Genomic DNA, 18,352 nt, shown 5'->3' with positions numbered 1-18,352 from the left:
GTAATGAATATGCTGAATCGATTATATTTGGTATTATGGTGTTCCTTTTTCTGTACTCAAAGACAATCTGTTTAATTGAATGAATTATTTCACTGTGAATTGGGAATTTGGAAAGACGTTTTTCTAAATATAGGACACTCAGAAGCATGTCTAATGCCAGTTTACACTGAATAATTATTTACTGGGAAATGAGTGAGTCTTCAGCTTGACATAAAGCTCAGAAATTGAGACATTATTCAAATCCTCCAAATGTCTGTCTATCAGCAGAGCCAGCTCACTTCATACTTGTTTTTCATGCAAAGAAGGTCCTATGAAAGGTCTAAGAGTATTAACATTTTCATTTTCCTGTACTTATAAAAATAGTCTTTAAAGAGGACATAAATCAATAGGAACAACATCATTTTTACACACTTGCTCAATGCACTAAATAAGGAAAGGAAATTAAATTAAAATCTTGCAAAGACAACATTTCTCTCGAGTCAGGCCATTGTGCAGTATTTGAAATCGAACCACCTTGTTGCTTTTACAGATAGTTACTTTGCAAATTAAAGACTCGATTTCAATTACCCTAGCTGATTAGACCTCTAATTAGGTGTAAGTTGGGTGGAGCGATGCTGAGTTTTGCATGATGTCACCAAATGTACCAATACCAATGTTAACAGGGTGAGCTGCCCGAAAACCAAAGTAGTATGCTATTGTTTTCGATGCTATAGCAGAAAGTGTCCTTATACAAAACCCTGATACTGTTGATCAACCTTTTACTTCTGAAGAGTATGTGGAAAATATTTATATTGGTGGGACTAATATATTGAAAAAGAAGTGCTTTAACGGAAATTAGGAACACACTCAGTTATGTTACTGTCCCTTCATCTAGATGTTTTTCGTCTTCCTTATTTAATGATATACAGTGGAAGAAAACTTGGAAAATGTGTTATAAATACTGTATCAATAACAAACTTAAGGAAGTGTCTTTAAATATATTACATAGAAACTTGTGTTAGAAAGATTCAAGCTGAATATTGTTTATAAGTGTAATATCGGTCGACTTGAAAGTTAGAGTATTTCCCATCTATTTTTTCACTGTACATTTACAAGAATGTTCTGGATTGATGTATCCATCTCTCTACAAAAGGAACTTAAGAGGTATGTTGAAATAAATATGCTTGATGTAATGCTATATTTTAATCAAGATAATATTTAAAATAACATGCTGTGTATTATACAATTATTTATTATTTTTGGAAAATTCCATATTCATTAGAAAGAATGGTCAGGAACCAAGCCAACTTTCCTGCACTTTATTAATAAATTCAAACAATATAGTGCCATCTTACCTAATGTTAAAAACAAAAAAAGCCTTTAAGACCTATAAGTTATTAAATGAATATAATAGGAAGCATATAACACAAACTCTGGCATTATTTTTGTTTTGTCTTCTTTTTTTTTAATCATCTATGTATCTGTTTTTACCTCTGTATATGAACATGTGTACAATAAAGACAGTATTAAAACAAACAGGGTGAGCGGCCCCTCCTAGCAACAACAGAATCAACATGAGGGTGAGAGAGCTGTCAATCAAGCACAGCACTAATTAGGCAATAAGTGAAAACACCTGTGTGGGTGGACTATGGGTTCACAGGGCCTTTAAGATTTTACATACAAATGATACAATATGATGAATGTCTACTGATTAAATCACCAAACAGTAATACGTTATTAGCATTTGCACCATCACGACCAGCTACAGCATTAAAATGCTGCTTATGTATCAGAATCAATAATATATCATAATACACTGGCAGGGTCCGCTCTGCATAATGAGTACTTTGATAGAGTCATGTTACAGTACATTTTACTAATAATACTTACATAAATTCACTTAAACATAAACTTTTGCAAGACTACATTGTAGTACTACTTTTACTTAAAGAGTATCTAAACCCTCAAACCACTTTTTTCAGCTGAGAACCAATGTATATTATATGGTAACTTGTTAACACATTACTTCGTAACTTGTTACAGTAATTTGATCACTTTTTTTTCCCAGGAAAGAGTAGTGTAAGGGATTATAAAGAGTTGTCTTATTACATTACTAGTGCAGTGCCCGTTGAAAACGTGCCTGTTCGGAATGGGCCGATTGCTTGGCTTCCGGTGTTGCTGCTTGCAGTTTTCTCAAGGAACCGCTCTTCCAAACAACTTCACACTCGACACTGCACTTCCTCGGGTTCTCAGCAATACACCTCACCTGACTAGTCAGATGGTTTGTTACACAGAACCATCTGAGAACCCGTCATTGGAAACTGTTTGGAAAAGGGCAGGCACTTTCAAAAAATACTTGGCAGGTAATTGGATGAACCATCTGTCAATCGAACTCTTGCCAAAGTCAGTCGGGAGAAGAATGAAAACATGTTTTCCATCGAGAAAAGCCTTCAGTGTCGTTCTTTGTTCTCCTTTCAATGAAGAAATACTCTCCAGTTCTAATATAACTGTTGCTTTTGCAACATCTACGCCAATCTCTTCAGGAGCCACCAGAACGAACAGTTGTTTCTCCGTGTTGTCTCACACACTAAACCACGCCTGTAGCTGCCAGTAGAACACCTCCTTTCCTGTGTGCTAGGACGTCTTTCCAGAGAGGAATGGTAGTAAATGTAAACGCTTTAAGAAACTGGCTGTAGGTTGAGTCACTATTGAGTCATATTACTCTGAGAAAAGTCACAGTTTATCTCTTTAAGATGCTGTTGAAGACATACAAATACACCTTCAACTTCTTTCAGTCTATCTCTCTCTGAATATTGTTAGTCCTGTAAGCCAGAATGAATTAATACTTTGTTGTTTACATTTCCATTTGCAAATTGAGGTACTTGTGTACGATGTGTTCTTCAGGCTGTGGAAACGAACAACAGCATATTTGGGGGGATCCGTCCATGCCTGTCGGCTCTGATCCCAGCAGAATTAATCCTCATATAATTAAAAACTCGTTAGCAGACAGACGCCTGGTCTTGTCTGGAGAAAATGCCGTCTGTATTTGGATACTCGGGTGGCGATTTGGCAGCAAAAGGACATCTTAAGGGGAAAAGATTTAACTTATGAAATAGAGTTTTGTATTCCATCTGGCAGTGTTATGGGAACTACTACTCTTGAGGCACATGTGAAGGTATTTCAAACCCACTGACCTATGCCCACAGTAGGCTATATACTGTTCCTATTAGCCTCTTGAGTTTACCATAAGAAGTACTTTTTACATGGATTGTACCCCAGGAAAGTTAATTGCCATTGAGACTACTGAGAATTATGGGATCCACCTCTTGGACTAAACCACTAATGACGAAGGATAATGAGCTCTTTCACCTTGGCCCACAAATGTACTTCATTTAAACCCAGTTATCATCCCAAATCTGGATTCATTTACTCTGGGAGGATAATAATAATAGTGTTTAATGATTTAATCAAAACATATATATTTGTTTTCTTACCGGTGGGATTAAAGAGATAATGTGATTGATAAAGTGGTGTTGTAAATAGCGTTCCTCTGGACATTTAAGTTAATTTACCACCCACTGTCTCCATCGCTCTTTTCCAGAGTTGAGTTCTGTCACCACAGGACAATTAAAAGGAGGCTAACAGTCCTGTGACTTACATTTGGGAGGTAATTTGAGGCTCAGTGTCTCGCTCAAGTACCAACACAGTCTCGCGGCAGTTCATGAAATAGTCACAAATCTATTTGATTTGTGTACATAGACACCAATTTCCGTTTTTTTCATGACACTACATGGCACGACTTTCAAAAACTTATTTTTTAGTGTGTTTTTCTACGAAAGTCCAGCAATACGTGAGGAGCATGTCAATTTCTGCTAAAACGACTTAGTTAGGTTTAGGAATAGATCAACTTGGTTAAGTTTAGACAACAAACTACAGTTAGTTTTTGGAAAGGATCGACTTGGTAAGGTTTAGGAAACAAACTACTTAGTTAGGCTTAGGAAAAGATTGCGGTTTGAGTTTAAATAAAAGTGGTGTAACTTAAGTACGGAAGCTATATGACAAAAACGACTTAGTTAGCTTTAGAGGAAGATGGTGGTTTGGGTTAAAATAACACCGCAAGTGGCGTAACTTAAGTACGGAAGTTACATGACAAATAAATCAACTTTGACTTGTGGTTTCACACGGGACATGAACACTGGACTCCTGGGTGAAAGTCCTGTGATTGTTTGATCCTCCCATTCACCCTGACCTACTCCCTTTGCGGCCTTCCCTTTATTTGCTTTATACTTCCCTGTTTACAATTATGTGGATTACATATGAATTGATTTTGTGCTGACCATTATGAAAAAATTTGAAGAAATTTGTGTCTATGTACATGAATCAACACATTAAATTTCACGAACTGCTGTGTGACTGGGCTGCAAGGACATGTGGAGCTGGGGATTGAACCACTAACCCTGCAATTAGTAACTGACCCAATCTATACCCAAACTAAAGCCGCACCCTGATTTCGGTGTCAAAGACGTTGTGCTAAGCTCCAGTTTGTAATGGCTGAATAGTTTGTAAGCATCTATGGTTACATCAGGTGGTGCTGCTGACCCTCAAACCATAGACTGTATATATATTTTAGATGGACGTAGTATCTCCCACTGTACAAAAGCGAAGCCAAAATATCCCGGATACGGGAACTGCCATCTTGAGATTCTGACGTCATTTGGAGCCTGCGCAGTAGTGATCAGGGGGCTGGAGCCACGGTATCGAGGTCCCGCCCACACACCCGCTCGAGCCAATTACGAGCAGCTTGCTAGCATGAGCCACCTAACTGCTACGTTAGCACCACGCTAGCTGTTTGGCTAGAAAAACACAAAAACTAACCATAATATTTCTATAACTACATTTATGATCAAATTGACACATGTTCTATTACACAGACTTGTGATGGTTATGGAAAGTTAAAGTTACATCTCCTCTCTCGTACAATTCCCAAACCTCCGGCTGCCACTACTTCACTCAGAGCAGCTGTCAATCACAGCTGTCAATCATGACGTCTCACCCCCTTTTTATTAGCATCAACTGATTAAAACCAAACTTATCAGAAAAATGAACACTTGAACATACATCAGCGTGATAAGAACTACCTAAAATTACATCACGGAGGGGGTGGGATTTATGAGCTATACTGCAGCCAGCCACCAGGGGGCGATCAGGATGTTTTGGCTTCACTTCTGGGGAGCTGCCCTGTCGTCCCTCCTTATACACAGTCCATACCTCAAACGTATGGGCCAGTGCTGAAAGTCCTCAGGTTAAAAGAGGACTTATAACAAAGATTATCTCATCACTGAGGTGTAAAAATAGATTAGGATTTAATCAGAAGACAATTGCATGAAAATCAGTTTCCCTTGAAGTGCTGTGCCACTCAAGGGACGGAAAATGAAGGACATTTGGGTTAGATTCCTTTCGGCAGCCATTTTACTCCTCTGAGACTTTCCTATGTTTTTTTTTTTTTCCATCTCTGTCTCTATCTTCTTCTGCCAACATGACACCATATATACTCCATTTAATGCTAAAAATACCCCATTCATTATTAAAAACAATTTTATTATTTGGCATAAAAGCACCATTTTGAAATGTCAGAGGCCAACATGCCCAGGGACTACAGATGAAAATGAGCTCATTAGCTCTGGCACATTTACATTGAGATGGGAACTGAAATGTTGATTACTGAATAAATAAATAAATAAATAAATAAATAAATAAATAAATAAATAAATAAATAAATAAATAAATAAATAAATATCCAAAGGCCCTCCACCAGTATCAGAATCAGCGACCTCTGTGTGTGTATGGGTAGTGTTACTGGACCATTGTAAATTAATCTGACATGATGATCAGTCCCCATGCCCCCAATAACTCACAGCGGATGTGTTCAAACCCTGTCAGTGTCCCATCACATTTTTGGAGTCATCAAGTATCGGACATCTTTTAAATAGCGAGCTTTATTGTGAGATACAGGAAACATGAGCACATTTAGCTATTTCCAAACCCATCTGCCAAAGCATTTTTGCAGTCAAAATATCCATACGCTCTGAGTGGAACATGATTAATCAAAAATGAGAGCCAACCTGGCAGTAAATGATATATCCTGTTGCAAAAATCTGTGACTGTTTGGGCTGGCTTTTTTTCTCCTAGTTCCATATAAAGTCTGATGCTGCCAAAGTGCTGAATTATATCAGAAACCTCTACATCTTGACTGAAGTTATCTGGATGAAAATGTTTTTAAAGCTGCATTAATTGATATTTTTATATTCATAATGGATGAAATGAAAGGAGTCACTTGTTTCCCTCAGCTCTACAGAGCGTTTTAGCGTCCTTTAGCTCATAGTCTTAGCTAAGATTCCCTAATAACTCTGAATCAAAGACTATATTGTAGATAAGTTTAGTCCTCTTACTGTGTATATCACTCTGACAGTGACAAGTGAAGTTTCTCAGGCCTAATCAAAAAATAAATAATGTAATAAGAAAGTTCACGTTATACCCAGAAGTCAGATAGTCATCAGATATCTGATAGATATTGAAAGACATTGTGAGATCATCATTCATTAGCGCCTTGTGAGGAACATGGAAGTCTTTGGGGAAAACATGTCTGTTCACGTACAACGTATAATTGTGACAACATTACTCAGAACAAGCGATGGAGAAGAATAAGTAAAGAGACCTGCACACTGTTGAGGATAACTGCTGGATGTCATGGCACACAGTAAATGAGGCATAAAAGAATAAATGGATAGTAAATGAACACATGTTTTTGGCTGCAGGAGGAAAATTATTTTTAAAACAACTTCATTGTATCAAAGTTTCCTCTAAAGACTACTGTTATATCTGGCAGATATGCTGATTCAAAAGATTTTAAACTACTGTTTACAACTCATAATGTGAAGGGATTCCACAAAACATCATTAGTGTCCAGATGTGTGTAATGTATGGCCTACATCTCAGTGTTAGAAATCTGGCCGTTGGTCCAGGCCCTCTCCTGAGATGCTCCTCTGAGAGTGAGGGTCTATTTCCAGTGTGCCTATTTATACAGCGCCCGCCTCAATAGAGAGGCGAAATGAAGCAAGATCTTCCCAGCAATCAGGCAAGGAAACTGAGCGCTTCAAGGGATCAAAATCCCATTTTCACTGTGAGGCATGTGAACGTATCCCAGTTACCAAATCAATATAATCGATGCAACATTAAATGTTTTTGTATGGAAGTGTGTGGTGGATAATACCCCCAAGCTTAGCATCAGATTGCAAGTGGTATTATAGGTAATGATGCATTCAGCATTGGCTTTGCCTGTTACAGTAAATTGTTACTTGTTGATGGTGTGGTCCTTGATAGTGAAATAGAATGTACAGTAGAAAAAAATAGGAAGTGAAAGAATTGCTGCAGTAAAAGCTTTACATTAGCGACATGAAATTGGTGTCAGTGATCAACAAAACATCCAACATACATGGTTCCAAATGTGTTAAAATAAAATACACAAATACAGTAAAAAAAAAGAAGGGGTAAAAACCTCTTGTTCACATCATTAGGTGCCTTCAAATGAAACTCGTGAGCCCATGTTTACAACATGGAGCAAACACGTCACAAGTTGTGAACTCAGAAACTTTCCACTTCGTGAATACCACAAGAGGAAGGCGTTCATATGAACTCTTCTTGTGAACATGGTAAACACGACCCCATTTGAAAGCACCAATTGTCTGCCCCGCCCTGATTTGTTCCACCTGTGTCTAATCATCCTGCTCTCCTTGTGTATTAATGGTGCCTACAAATGGGGTCGTGTTTACCGTGTTCACGAGAAGAGTCCATATGAACGCCCCCCTCTTGTGGTAGTCACAACCTCATAAGTGGAAAGTTTCTGAAAGCTCAGAGTTCACGAGTTGTGACGTGTTTGTTGACGTTGTCAGAAATGGCGGAGGCCAAGGAAGTTCAGTTTTCGGTGCATAATAACTTAATATATTGTACGTTTTTCATGGTAATTTTATAATATGTCTGAGGAAAATGTTGAAACGGCCTCATCTTTTCCTCTGTCATTATGCCTTTGAATTTCCTGCATTATGTTACCCGCTTGCTAGCCGTTGCTTAGCAGCGGTGTTCTCACGACTTAACACGTCGAGCACATCGTGTACACGACTTCCCATGTTGTAAAAACAAGTTCACGAGTTTCATGTGAAGGCACCATCACATACACTGCAACAGGAAATAAACTGGGACACATTTGAAGTGTTTACCTTTACACCTGTGAAATGGTCCATAGAAGGGATCCTCAGGTATTCCATATTTTCTCTGGTGAAGGTTCATTTTGAAGCTATATTTTTGAAGTTACATAGGAAGTGTTTATCTGGTTTATAAGGATAATCTCAGTGACAGTGGCATGCACAGGGGTGCAAATAAAAAACATTTTGGCCCAAAGAATTACACCTGGGCAGGTTAAGTGCCCAATTTGGGCAACAATAAACCATAATAAAGCAAGTCTCCCATATAAGAATAAAAAATAGAAATATTAAATAAACAATGACATCACATATTTCTTTTAAATTACTTCCCATTCATGCCTAGACAAATGGAGTGACGATGGGACGATATAGAGATGAATTTTTTAGTAATTTGGGTTATTACAAATACATCGTATATAATTTTTAATTAGTTTTTTTTAACTTTTGGAACAGAGACACTCTGGCACACAAAAAGGGCACCCTGTGCATGCAAATACACATCACATGCATATTTATTCATATCTGTCACCCTGAGAGTCAGGTACACAAGTGAATTTAAATCACTAATCAAACACAAGAGACCATCTTGTGATGGGATCACACCAGATGTGGGCCCCTTCCCCACTTCTTACCCCCATACTTCCGGCGCCCTTGCTCAGACCACACCCAACTCCGAACTCGGCCTTCATTTTGATCTCAACTACACATCTGTAAAGTTTCCTGACTGCATGTTGCACGGTTGTGACGCTAACACGGTGAATAAATCTGTCTAAAGGTGAAAACAATGCCATCCACATGCAGCCAGTAATAAATCTGTTGCCTTTAAAATCTCCCATTGTGAACAGTTTTTATAGTATGAAGATGTTGAATCATGTCGACTTCTGTCACATAAATTTTGTTTGTAACAATAAACAATAACAATGTAAAGTTGTTCTCATCCCATTAATAAGGAAAACATCATAGAAACAGGTGCTGGCTTAAAGTTGAAACGTGCACATTAGAGGTAGGATGCTGAATTCATTAGCCTAATCTTCTCTTGTTTTCTCCCCGCTGAATTCTCTAACGGCTGGATAATATGTGGGCTCCGGGCTACTGCTGCTAAAATGCCTGGAGGGTGCTGGAACAGTCTGCTTTGTGTTTCTAATCACTAGATCTGCTCAGGTATAAAAATGTCCTTTTAAAGGGACTTTCTGCAAGGTCATGTTGTCATCTGTATATAGTGTGCTTTTAGACTTTTGGAAGAGCCCATAGTGTATGGAGGACCACAAGAGTCACGGAAATAGTAATAAAGCATTTATTTGATTAATAACTAATTGTACAATTAAAATAGGCAATGATCAATTTGTTTACAAATTAATTTATTAATCGATGTATAAATGGACGTAATTACAAAGTAATTAATTATTTGACATTTTAATGAGCAATAAAAAGAAGAATTATTAAAAGATTTTACAAATTAAATATTAATCCATCAATAAATAGTTCAAATTAAAAAGGGATTTACAAAACCACCATAAAACAGTCAATAAGTACATCATTAAAGATACATTAATGAATTCATAAACAAATAATGGAATTTAAAAATGTATTTGAAAATGCAGTTCTAAAAGAGAAATAAATAACTGGATTCACAAGTTGAATTAAGAACACAGATTTTAATCAGGCATTTAAAAGGGCAACTTCCTTTCACATTTGCATTTCTCTGCTGCTTTTACAAAACCCATTAGCTATTAGCTTCTGCATTTAGCCTCTGCATTTATCCTAATAGCTAATATGTAAGTATGTATGTATGTATGTACGTAAGTACGTTCAAAAAGCAACAGGGAAAATGCCGGGAAGTGCAATTGCAAATGGGAAAGGAAGTTGCCTTTTTAGATTCCTGATTAAAACCTGTATTCTTAATTCAATTTGTGAATCCAGTTATTTATTTTTGTTATTATTTATAACTGTATTTTCAAAAATAAAAAGTAAATTATTAAATGATGTACTTATTGACTGTTTTATGGTGTTTTTGTAAATCCCTTTTTAATTTGAACTATTTATTGATGGATTAATATTTCATTGCCTGCAGAGATTAAAAGGTGCCATATAGTGACATGCAGAGTATGTCCTTGTGTGTGTGCATGTTATGTGACAATGATATCAAGGTTATCTGGTGTCACCCCTGTTTCTGTTGCGATTTTCATGGCTCAGCAGAACGGCTCAGTAAAGTGTTGTGGCTACATCTGCTGCTGCCGGTGGGGGGTGGGGTGGGGGCGGGAGCAAATTGGGACTGTGAGCTGTGAGAATAAAAGAACATGGTTTCTGTAGCATGATTAGTTTAGTCTGACTCGTATCACTATTATCTTCATCGGTAAATAGGTGATTATTATCCATTTTGGAATGTTTTTCCCCTCACGTCTGGCTCCCATTGTTGTTTCTTCACCTTTATAATTTTGTTTTAAAACCTTAATGCAAAGACTAGTCATTTATTCATGAAAACCACACACACACACACACACACACACACACACACACACACACACGCACACGCTCGCATATGCACTCACGCTCACACACCATTTGCTGCGGGGCAAACAGTCTCCCACCAACATTTACGCCTCTTCTTGCATCTCCCATCGGCCACAGACGGATTCAAAATCATCACCAGAAATGATCTATAAATGTGTGAACGCCTCATTTCCGCCTGTGTTTAAGGAGAAAAAATAAATGAAAAAAAGGGCTACCGCCTACAACAGCTGTGTTCCCCTGTATGGTGAATACTGTATGTTCACGTGCCTGTTTTGTTGCTAGGATCAAATAAATCAATGATTTACAAAGTTATTTTTAAGAAAAGTTTGATATTACACATTAAAAACACATTTTGTGAGAGCTTTTACTCTACCTCCCACCAAATGCATGAGGTTTAGAGAAATTAGATCTCTCTAAGGTTTAGATTTAAAGAATCTCTCACACCATCAGTAATGTTTTTCTTACTGAAGGTCTCTTGGTCAAAAATATAATTGGGCAAAACATATTGGAACAGAGTAACGTACAGAGAAAGCTGAAGCTGAAAAGGATGGAGGGCTGAGATACTCACACAGACAGAAGAATTTATCCATTTCATCAAAAGGAATAGTTCTACCTTTTTGGAAACACACTAATGTGCTTTCTTTCCTAGAGTGGGATAAAGAAGATCAATACCACTGTACTGTTATGTAATAGAGAGCTACAGCCAGGAGGTAATTAGCCTAGCTTAGCACAAGACTGATTATCGCTATGTGACATTGCATGCCAGCCACAGACACTTTCTCAGAAGTAGTGGGAAGGTAGACCTGTTTTTCATCATGAAATAGTTACCACATAACTCCCTCTGAAACCTCAAACTGTGTACGGATTGAACAGAGAGTTGTGTTCAGACAGAAAGCATCATTCGTCCCAATTTGACTGATTCATTCCGCACAGACGTTAGCTCAACAAGGAACGCAAGGATGCACCAACCTTGTGTATGGGAGTGTATCTGTGAATGTGTGTTTTCTGGCAGAAACTTCAGTATCTTCTCCCTCTCATCTTTGCATGTCTATGAAGCAGACTCATAAAGCCGCACAAAAAGTGCAAATTATTTGCTCAAACAGATTTTTTGAGAAACATTTTGAACTCACGCGGACGCATCATTCCATTGCATGCAATCCACTATAAGTCGCTATAGCTTATATGGAAGTTAGCCCGCTACAACGGTGGCAATGGCAACAGTACACATACAAATGGCCGGCCCCTGACCATCCTGCTACGTTGTTTTGAATGGGAATGTCCATTCTACACTCATTCTATTTCTATGGTCTAAACTTTCTCCCTGCTTCCAGTCTTTATGCCAAGCTACGATAACTGCCCTCTGACGCCAGCTTAACTTTCTATTGGTATCAATTCTCCTCTTTCACTCTCAGAAACAAAGCCAATTAGCGTATTTCCCAAAACGTTGAGCTATTCCCAAGATGCATTATCCAATTATCACTCAGTACAAACAAGACAGTATTTCCTATGGCACTCAGATAGGGGAGTATACGCATTTATACTTGGTTGAACTAACATACATGTGGTAATTTAAGCATTTATGAAGTTTCACCATTAACAAAGCAATGTATATCAATCAGCATTAAACCATATGCATTTGAGAGGGGGGATTTACACTGTTAATAATTGAGCTGAGACAGGCTGATCTTACTGTTCAGCACACTGCAACTTCTCACAGAAACACAATAGAGGCATGCATGAGATTCACTCCAGATGGAAAAAAAATAGCACAATTCCCCCAAAACCAAACCCTTTAAATCAGGGCAAGTGTCTATACTTAGAAGCCGGGACGTCAGACGAAACAGGGCTGGTGGGACATTAAGGTAAACTGGATGCTTCTTATTATGGACACTTTATTGACTTGACTGATGACAGAAGGGAATATTAAATAAAGTTAAAGTTCTACCTTTCATGAAGCACTTTTGAGGTGATCGATGCAGTGCGCTTCTAAATGAGTTGCTCAACAACCCGGACCTGAACTTCATTTAAGAGTGACAGAATTGTCTCGAAAGAGGGAAATTTGTCATCTGCACATTATAGGGCACTCAAGTGTTGTCAAGTGCTTGCATGTAATGGGGTGGGCAGGCTCACCGAGGTAGATGAGAGGCTGCTAGGGCACTGCAGAGCATAAATGACTCCCAATCAGATTCACAAGTGGATAATGGTTCAGGAGGATGCTTTCCTTTGGATGGAACGACTTCATTTCCCGTGATTGTGTGCAGCAATAGCACCGGAGAAAAAGTACTAAATGAGATTTAAGATATTTAAGCCACTGTTTTCTGAATGCTTCTCTGAAAATATCATCTTCTTTTGTGGACTCCTCAGTGCCTTAAGATCACACTTTTAATTATTTTGGCTATTAGAGAGCCTTCAGACCAGGAAGAAATTTGGGATAGGAGCTCCACAAGACAAATATTCATTTGTCAATCATATTCTGGTTATAGCCTGTATGTCATCTGTTTTGGTCACATCTTTCGATTGTTTACACAAAGTCATAATAAAGGAAGAAACAGGCCAACAACAAGTTGTGGGCTGCGAGGTAACTAGAATCCCTGCAGGAAAGGATTTATGTCAATATTCTTTCTTCTGAACATGGATGAGTGAAATTTGATGTTATTTTTATAGACTTGTATGTCAGTGAAGGTGTTTTTTTTATGTCGTTTGAACCCTGAGGGGAGATTCTCTTTTTGGCTCCACCTCCGCCTCTACTAGGAGGTCAGAGGTCATGGTCATCTTCAAAACAACATCCCTGTCCTCCAGCTGAAGGACGATCTTCCTGCTCATGTTTGCCTCAGCATGTATAAAACCAGCTAGCTTTTCCAACTGCTCAGTGAATGGAAGTGCAGTGCAAACTTGGTGGACGTGAGCCAAAGTTTAACACGGGGAATGGATTAACTAGCAATTTGGTTTGACAAATATTTTTCAGAGGCAGTGCTGCTCTAAAGGCAGAAATGATCTTATTTGATGAGTGAAACTGCAGAAGCAGAGTAAAAGAAACATTTTTGTTCTTGATTTCCAAAAATGACATTTCATTCCCCACTGCAGCATTAGTATTATGCAAACTGAATATTCAGTGTTATTTGCATGTAAGCATGCAGCTACATAGAGAGTTGAATGTATCAGCAGCTCAGCTTTTACCTAGCGTACAACTATATAGCGTAATCCCACAGGCTTTAAAAAAGTGTGACATGTCATTAGTTTTACATACTGCCCTGCCAGATGGTTTGTTACACAGAACCATCTGAGAAGCCATCATTTGAGGCTGTTTGGAAAAGGGCAGGCTCTTTCAAAAAATACTTGGCAGGTAATTGGATGAACCATCTGTCAATCAAACTCTTGCCGAAGCCAGTCAGGAGAAGAGCTAAAACATCTTTTCCATCAAGAAAAGCCTTCAGTGCCACTCTTTGTTCTTCTTTCAATGAAGAAATACTCTCCAGTTGTGATATAACTGATGCTATTTCAGCATCTATGCTAACCAATGACACCTTAATGCATGGGCTTTATCTGATTCTGAATCTGCTCTATTGATTTACAGAATATGATTTTACAGAGCAAACATTTCCAAAAGAATTAAATGTTCAGATGAAGGATGTGATATGTGTAAATAATACAATAATAATTTAACTATAGCTAGTTTTGTTTTTAAGGCTCAATAACTTAGCTTTGTCTTGACTGATAGTTGACGTATTGTCTTATATGAGTTTCATATTCTGTTCACTGATGTGTTACTATTTATCGCTGTCGATTGGCAGGAGGTTCTGAATTAAAGTTGCCGTAGTATATTGTGAAGGGCCTCCAAAACTTCTGTAGCGCCCTGGGGCTCAAGTAATATTAAGGCGCCCCTGACGCTAACCACTTCAGGAGCCGCCATTGTTGTTTAGAACGAACAGTCGCCTCTCCGTGTCGCCTCACACATACACAGAAGCCACGCCCGTAGCGCCTCACAGGATGCTGATTGGTCCGTGCTCTGGCTTTCCGGACACAAACGCATTACTTGAAGCCTGACAAGATGTGTTTTCGTGTGATATGTGATCCCGCAATTCTCGCGTGATCTTATGACATCGTGAGAATGCAGCTGCCATGCAAGATGATAGCAAAGAACGCTTATTACCAAGAAGTGAAAGTCAATTGTTCGTTCTATTGCAACATCAGCGCCCAGAAGCAGAGCTACGCTTCCGCCATTTTGGACTGAAAATGACTACCGGATGCCAGTAAAACATCCGCCTAAAAAGTGCTTCATCAAAGTAAAACAAAATTATTTCTGTTCTTTTGTCATATTCTACCAAAATGGCCTGTGTTGAACAATAAAATATTATAAATATAATAAGCGTTTTTTGTCTCTTTGCTTCTATACTTTTTGGCTCTACTTTCACAAGTAGCTTATGACTGAATAAATCCCACAGTCTCTAAAAAAGTGTGATATATCATTAGTTTTGCAGGTATTTGGTCATAAACAGAAGTTTTGGACAAATTGAAATCATGACCTGATGATGGCGCTGGACAACCCTGTCTCCTACAAAATGACGTTCCCATACAACTAAACTGCATTCTCAATTATGTTTTGAGGAAACCATATTTTCTATTGGATTACGGTTACAGTCCTAAACAGTTTTAAACATGTGGTTAATGTTGTAAATTGACACAAAACCAAACAACAATGCAACATAAATACTTCGTTAGGTTTAGGCAAGAACAATAAATGAACATGGACCTTTAGTTCCACACAGGACTCAAACAGTAGGTCTACTGAGGGGAAAGTCCTGTGTTTGTTGGACCCTATAGTGGACTTCCCCCTTGTTAAACTCGTTACAATACCACGCAACTTTCAATAACGTTATTGTACCATATATCGCTCAATCTACTACACCTGCTCTGCGCGTCGCTCATTGTACTACGTCACTTGCTGCGGCTTTCCGTGTACTATTACAAACGTATTTGTGATATGTCAAAGAGAAACGTAATCTGCAACAAAATAGGTTTCCCTCCAAACATAATTGAGAATGCAGTCGAGTTGTATGGGAATGTAATTTTTTAGGAGACGGGGCTGCGCTGGATGAAAAGTCAGGTTCTCGCCAAAGTTATTAAAAGTTATCCTCTCAGGAGCTTGGAGTTTGACAGCTTATTCTGCTAACTAATGCTGCTTTAAACTTCTACCATCAAACTTGGGAAGTTGCAAAAAGCACTGATAACAGTGGGGTGCTACAGGTGTACATGTTTGACTCAGTGCCATGTTTTGGAGTAGCTGTTATCAGGACCAAAGGTGGTGTAATATGGCACTGAAAAGGGAAGTCCATTAGTCTGGTCCGTGATGTGTTAAGAACTGTTCGCCATTTAAAGTAGAAAGGAGGAGGATTGAAGAAGATGTGGTTTATTTTAGTCTTAACTGTTAAAGAAAATTTAAAAAAGGACACATTTTACAATTTTTGTGCTTTTGTCTGCATATTTTGCCATCAGGTGTTCCTTACTGTTTTAAAAGCTACATAATCCTATTGTCTGTCTGTGTGTAATTGTGCTGACACTCACTTTCAGATAGCAGTTTGTGCATGGTTAAGCTGAAATGCATGTTGAAGAAATGAATTACAGTTGAAGTAAATCAGTGGCATAAGCTCTCCTCTCTGGTGTCTCATTTCCAGTCTGTCTCTCCCTCTGCATTTGTTTGGTGTTGAAGATGTCACGTTGGGCTTTTTTTGGGGCGGTGTGATTTCCCGACAGCTTGACTTGTGGTTCTGACTCATTAGCTTCCTGCTCTGCCACAATGAGCCTCATCAATCGTAACCCCCGGCGCTAAAGAGCTGCTTTCCTCCCTACCTGGCCATTATGGCTCTCTTTCCTCAACAACACAGCCCAGAAACAGAGCGGCTCGGCTCCATGCAGGGGGAATAAATAACACAAACGCTTTCATAAATGATGAAGTGAGAGCATTTTTTGACGGTGATTCACTCATTTAGGCTATTCCAAGTTATATCAGAGAGGAGAACTGATGTTGGTATCTCATGTAGGCACATGTTGCATTCATGCACAAACAGTGTGGGCTGCAGATTTGAGCTGATCCAACACACCAAGGCAGATGCAGTGACCTGCTGAACAGCCGCCAGAAGCTTTTATTTTGATACTGAGCAAGAGGGAAATGGGACAGCTATTACCTTACGGTTTGACTTACGTGCTCACTTACATGCTTTTAATTGGCCATAACATCTAAGCTTCTAAAAGCCCCCCGCCTCCACCTGCCAGATCTTAATTTATCCTCACTTACCTTTGTTTGATTGAATATTTCAATTATCGACTCCGGCCCCAAGCAGGAAAAGTTAACAGTGTTTGGTTTGTCCGTTTTTGGCTACGGTAGAAACATGGCGGTGCAACGTGTCGGAATCTGCGGAGAAGGGACTCGCTCCCTATGTAGATATAAATGGCTCATTCTAAGGTAACGAAAACACAACAATTCTTATTTTCATATTCCATTTCTGCCAATAGATCCCCCTAAATGTTACTCACTGTTCCTTTAAATACGTAAATAAAGTATTAGTACCTCAAAATTGTATTTGAGTAAATGTCTGTTTACCGCCGAACAAAAGAATGATAAGGAGGCTTATTATCGGACTGCTCGTCTAGAAATCAGTATCTGCAAAGATAATGAGATCTCGCTGTAGCTGCCAAACGTAAAGACAGCAGTCTTTCATGTGCGCTGAGCTCCAGCTAACAAGCTCTGCTGCAGCAGCTGTAGGTGTGTGTGTATGTGTGTGTGTCATCAGGTGGAGACTCTGAAGACTGCCATCAGGCCCCGCATGGATCCTTATACAGTAGGAGGTAATGCAATGACCCTCTGCTGCCGTGCCCCTAAACCCCCTCACCACACAGACAGCAGCCATCACAGAGCTTCAGTACAGTATGCCTCACCTTGTCTACCTTCCTCCGTCACACACACACACACACGCACACACACACGCACACACACACACACACTCACACACACTCATGCGCTCAACACTGATATAAAACTAGGTTATCATAGCAGTTATTTCTGCTGCGGGGCATATAGCTTACAAAGCAAAAGAACCTGCTTCAAGGAATCTCAGGACAAACTGTATCGGAGACAAACGCGCACACATTAAAGCCACAAAAGAGTACAATGACGGAAATTAAATTAGAAACCTCTAGTAATTCTTTAGCGCTCCGTGCACAGCGTGGCATTTAAAGCAACAGTAGGAAGGACTAGAGCAAACATGATTAAAAAAAAGTTATTTTTATAAAACGGTCATCAAAATCATGTGCCTCTGAGTCCTCTGGTGTCCTCCAGTGCTCAGAAAGTTTGTGACCCGGCAGCCATGTTGAGATCAGTTGAGGAAATATCAAGCACTGCCTACCAGCCGGAGCAAACTTTCTAATTTTACAGCTAAACAGTACACTACAAGATGTTTCTGAAAACATTTGAGGTGGGAAACAGGCATTACAGTAGCAGAATATTGATTAATATTTGATCAGAGCTGCCTAGTTTGACCGCTTTGATCAGAGTTCGCGAGTGATTGACAACTGCCTCCATTGAATGAACAGCCAATAGGAACGCTCTC

This window comes from Sebastes umbrosus, chromosome 9 (genome assembly GCF_015220745.1).
Source record: "Sebastes umbrosus isolate fSebUmb1 chromosome 9, fSebUmb1.pri, whole genome shotgun sequence".
Lineage (NCBI taxonomy): Eukaryota > Metazoa > Chordata > Actinopteri > Perciformes > Sebastidae > Sebastes > Sebastes umbrosus.
The sequence above is the reverse complement of the archived record's forward strand: the minus strand, read 5'-3'. Positions refer to the sequence as shown.